The sequence below is a fragment of the Aplysia californica genome, unplaced genomic scaffold (assembly GCF_000002075.1).
Source record: "Aplysia californica isolate F4 #8 unplaced genomic scaffold, AplCal3.0 scaffold00018, whole genome shotgun sequence".
NCBI classification, from domain to species: domain Eukaryota; kingdom Metazoa; phylum Mollusca; class Gastropoda; order Aplysiida; family Aplysiidae; genus Aplysia; species Aplysia californica.
In genome coordinates, this window is record NW_004797288.1 from 1,870,209 (window position 1) to 1,875,916 (window position 5,708).

A 5,708-nucleotide genomic window follows, 5' to 3' on the forward strand; every position below is an offset into this window, starting at 1 on the left:
TTAGAATATTTATTATACAAAATATATATTTTGCTTTTCGAGAATTAAAAAAAATAAAATAAGGAAAAGCGGTGAATAGTTGCAGAGGACATTTTGGAGTCAGCTGCACCTTGTTTGTTTTGTTTCTGTAATCCATAATGATTACGTTCCCGACGAATTATGGTCGACGCTGCGTTCATGTCGTGCGCAAAATCGTAATTCAATTCAGCAACAGGCAAGAACTAGTCCAGTCTGTGTCGGTCACTCCAAGGTCCCCTGCCGTGCGTGCTTCACTCAGCCTAGGTGACTTTGCCGACAAGAGACACTTTCGTGTCGGGGGCGCTACCGGGTAGTGGTGCTGTAAATAAAGCTTTTACCACCCGACAGTGGCTCGAGGAGATGAGCCGACCGGCTCTTGTCACAATTATTTATACGCGTGGGGTAATTGTGAGGTAAATTATGATAGGCAATTATCCCTGATTTAGGTTCACAGGCAAACGTGTTTAGACAATAGCATCGGAGTGCAAGTCCACCAAATGAAGATATACAGAAACATCAAGGTTAACCCTTTGCATCGCTCTCAAATATTGGGTTTCTCATCATCATCATCATCATCATCATCATCATCATCATCATCATCACCATCATCATCATCATCATCACCATCATCATCATCATCAACATCATCGTCGTCGTCGTCGTCGTCTATTTGGATCAATTTCCCCCTCTTGCTTATTTTCCTTGAAGCATAGTAGTATCTATTATTTCGAAACATTTTCTACGTAACTTAATAATATTCAGAACGAAAAGAAAGAGAAAAAGAAAAAAAAAATATATATATAAAAAAGACAGTGCTGTTGTGTCATCGTTCACATCGACAGGTCGTTCGATGTTGTGTGTAGCTTTACTTCTCTGCAGTTGTTACCGTCACAGACGTATTTCTATAGTTAAGAAAAAAAGGAACAGGCGCATTATAGTTAAATAAATTATTTTTAAAAATTGTAATTTAGAATATTTTACAGTCGTTGAACACTCTTCTCTTTTTATGAATGTTTCCTCATCAGGGCAATTTGGTTTTTATTTGGCCATTCTTACTTTAGCTGCGCTGTCAAAACTGAAGCCTATTTGGAGGGACAGAAACATCATGCACAACTAAAAAATCAGACTAATGCGCTCACTGGTCATTTCAATATTTTTATACGCCTGCGAGTCGTGGACACTTACAGCAGAATTAGAGAAAAAGATTCAGACTAAAGAGATGAGATGTTACCGCCGACTCCTTGACATCTCGTACAAACTTTTCAAATGCTGAGGTGCGAAAGAGAATCACCAACGCAGTGGGGCAGCATGAAGATCTACTGACCACAGTGAAGAGACGAAAACTAAAATGGTATGGGCATGTCACAAGATCTACAGGACTTGCTAAAATAATCCTGCAAGGAACCGTACAAGGTAAGAGAAAGAGAGGAAGGCAGAGAAGGAGATGGGAGGACAACATTACAGAGTGGACAGGAAAGACGATGGGTGACAATCTGAGGAAAGCAGAGGACAAAGCAGTGGTTCCCCCACGGTTGCCCCAACCACGGGATAGAAGAAGAAGAAGAAGAAGAAGAAGATTTTAGCTGGTTTTATTTTTGTTGTTGTTTTTGTTTTGTCTGTTTTGTTTTTGTTTTGTTTACAAGTAAGTACTTTACCCTCTGACTTCCCCCTTCTCTCTCTCTTTGAAAATGTCTACGTTGTGAGAGTCTGAAACCATTCTTCTTTTTTCTTCTTCTCCTTAGCTTTTCCAGTTATGGGATGTTGCTTCTCGGGCCTTTCTGCAAATAAAAAAAAACAACACTTTGTCTCTTCTAAAACAATTTACCTGAGTTGTTTTGGTTCCAAGCTAGGTTTCTATGCCCTGTTCTCATATTCTGTTGTCTCCCCCTTCCTCTCTTTCCTTCTTCCTTTGCTCCCGGAATATGTTTCTGGAGAAAATCATGTCTTGAATTATGATATGCTCATATTATTCTTAATTTCCTCTCTTCAAGATGTTCTCAGAGTTCCTCTCTTATATTTCATTTCAAAATCTATAATCTTAAAAAAAAAATTTGTTCATCGATGATCCCTGCTTCACATCCATATGTAGCGGTGGGGAATATGCTACTTCTTAGAATTTTACGTTTTGTATTTTTGCATTTCCTTTCCAGCTGGATGCCATTTTTTCCGTTGTTATGGTGCGATTGTAGTTTTTCCATTTAATTTCTGGAGGGTTTGTTTTTCTCATTTGACTCGATTTCGCTCCGCGATATTCAAAACTGCTTAGTCTTTCCATTTCTTCCCATTCCATTCCTATTACAGACTCTTCTTTGCATTAAATGTCTATGTCCATGATTTTAGCCTTCTGTACATTCAGATGTTGCCCTTTTCGCCACTGTGTACTCCGACAGATTTTATTCCATTCTTTAGTCTTCTTGGTGTTGTGGCAAGGAGTGCTGTGTCATCGGTATATTATATCAAGTCTCTTAAAGCCACATTCAATTATGATTATAAAGAAACACCACAACACTAAGACTTGCAACTTGAAACACATTGCAGATTTTCCTGACAGAATCCAAACCATGTCACCTATAAACCTAGTTATATTGTTGCTTTGGCCCTGTGTCCGTAAAAAGCGAGGTATAACCTAAGAACGACATAAAAGAAACAGGAAAAAGGACAGTCGAGCAAAATTATCATGATTATGTTGACTTGGGGGGAGGGGGGGGGGATAAACTTTACGCAGGGCGTCTATGGTATAGCAGAAGACCTGAGTTCAATTCTCATGAGGGAGAATTTCACCGAGTATCTTCTCGGTCTTTCTGCTAGGATACTGTATCCCCCTCGACCCGGTCGGTCTTGATAGACAAAGCTCGAAGCTCGCCGTCTAAATGATCGAAAGGGTGATCAAACAAAAATGTACAAACAACTTTTTTTGTAAATATTTTCCACAACACAGGAGCTTTGTGTTTCAAATTTGAACACAATATTTGGCTGCCAAAAGAAATTCGTCTGATATTCATTTTAGATAATTCCACAAAATAGCTTTGCTTAAGATAGAGCATACGAAAGTAACCCATTTTAAGCATTGTCCCCATTTACACACTAGTTAACATTAGGCCTCCCCCTAAAAGTCGTAAAGATCGCGCCATATTGCAAGCTATAGCAGGTCAACAGAAGTTTGCAGATATTGTCTTTCTCCAGTTCCTTTGCCTTCTGAGATCATGGTTGTGTTACCTAAAGAATCGAGTTTTTCGTATTGAACTTTAGATCGACCTCGCCTCCAATTCATCATCCCTGACATTTCATAAGATACGCACAAAGTACGGAAAGAAAGCTAAAGTGCCCCCAAGACCTTCTTTGATGTCATCGGTTGAAATTGTCCGTCAGTTTGAATCTACAGGGAATCAGAACTCAAAATTTCAAGACAAAAAGACCACTTCAGATTGAACATATACAACCCACACCACTTTAAACGCAACCAGGGTGCAGAATTCAGTAACTGAGTTATTAATTTTCATGTTCGAGGAGCTGACATGGGTCAGAGGATGGCAATGTGTTCGTGCTTCCTCGATCGTCTTGAAAAGTGTGAACCGCTGGGACATTTGTTTCCGTGGCAAAGCCCATCTTCACCTTTGAGGATATGTTAACTCCACCAATGCTGTCTATTGGGCACCCCCCCCCCCCCTCTTTTTCCATTATATCTAGAAGACCCTTCATAATTAAAAGTGTACTTTGTGTGCGGTTTTAATCATTGGTGGTTTGGCGGGCCCAATTGTGCTTGGCCACCATTGAACAGTATGAACGACACGTTAAAATGTTTCCGAGTCCATAGGAGGACAGACATGTAGAGCACTGGCTCTAAGAATACTACAATACGAAAGTAACATTTTTGGGTTTTTTAAACTCTGTAAGAGAAATTGAGTATTGTTTGAATGTTACAGGAACGGAAATTAACAAATATTAAATAAAAAGGAAGAAACAAAGCAAACCAATCGGTTAATGACTTTCCTTTCAACATATTATTTTGCATTGCGACAGTTTGTGTTTAAGAGTGTGTTTTTTTTCTTTTAGACATTTTCTTTTTCGATAATAAGTTTCATCTTCATGAATTTCATTTCAAACAAATTCCCTTTAAATGAATTACGTCGGTCTCAAATAACGGCATTTGAGAAGAATTTTTGAGCGAGTCATTCTGAAAAAAAAGTTTTTAAGTTAAAAAAAAATATTTTGACCTGTAAATTGTGTCGATTGGGGGGGGGGGGGCGGGGGGGAGGGGCGTGAAAAGTATCTATAGCAGAAAACAAGCTTCTACGATACTGTCTTGAATGTTTGTTAATTTTAAAAAAATCATCACCAGTTTATGAAATTATTTAATCAGGCTGTGTTTCTGGAAAAAGGGGTGAGGGAATATTCCGAACAGGAAAAGACAAGCATGTGCGGCAATAAGGATAATATGTGAAAACACAACATTTTCAAAAGCAGCGCAACAACAACAACAACAACAACAACAACAACAACAACAACAACAACAACAACAACAACAACAACAGCAACGACAACAGCACACTCTTCGGGGCTCCGAACATTTCGAACGGATAGGCTACCACACACACACACACACACACACACACACACACACACACACACACACAGCAACAACATCATCATCAACAACAACAACATAAGTAATAACAGCAGCAAAAGTAAAACTAAGGACAATAAGAAAGAAAGAAAGAACTCCTGCGGAGGAATATATCCGAAGAAAGACCTGACGGAAAATTGGCCACATTCCTGTAAGTAAGTGGAGACTGAAACAGACAACACTTTTTACATAAGGGGGAAGGGTGTTGTGGCTTTTTAAAAATCTCACGCTCTGAGTCTTGTCCTCAGCGCTACTATACAGACACTATGACCCACACAGAAGCTGCTGTTCTTTGAATAAATTTACCCTTACTTAACAAACTCTCGACTGTAGGTGAAGAGCTCTTAACTAGAACTGCTGAGAGCGTCGTAATCCCGACATTTATTAGCCGTTGACAGTTATGACATATGCTAGGGGTTTTGCGACCACCTAAATATATCGCCGACACCCTAGACATTTTCCGCATCAAGTTTATTGTTGTATTTTCATTATGCTTCTTTTTTACCGCTAGATTTCTACATCTCCAGGAGGCCCAGCGTTGTGGTTAGGAGAATTTTTTCCACGTTTTCCCGCACGTGTTTTTTCCTATGTACATGACTGTTGCGTAGAGCAAAATCACAACCTTTGTAACACAGAAGAAGCAATTTTATTAACTTGAAAGCGGGATGTATCTAGAGTACCTGGGCTTCCATCTTTGTTAGGATCAGCTCCGTCCTTCTCACTTCCCCTCTCTGTAAGAAACAGAAGAGTTCTGGCACTATTTCAAACCTTCAGTTTAAGAATGAAAAATAATACCTTCCTGCTGGGTATGATCAACAAAAATGTTTGCCACCCGTGCAATGAAAACTAGATGGAAATCAAATTATTTTTCAGAGGCTTAAAAATGACAATAACAGCTCCCAGAGAATGTTAGTTGTCAGACACTTGAAACGTCAAGAGTTATCATAGTCAGTTCTGAAGAAGTGTACACCAATCAGGCAGGAAACCAACATCCATTCTATAACATGAAAATGCATGTTTCTGGTGTGTGTGTGTGTGTGTGTGTGTGTGTGTGTGTGTGTGTGTG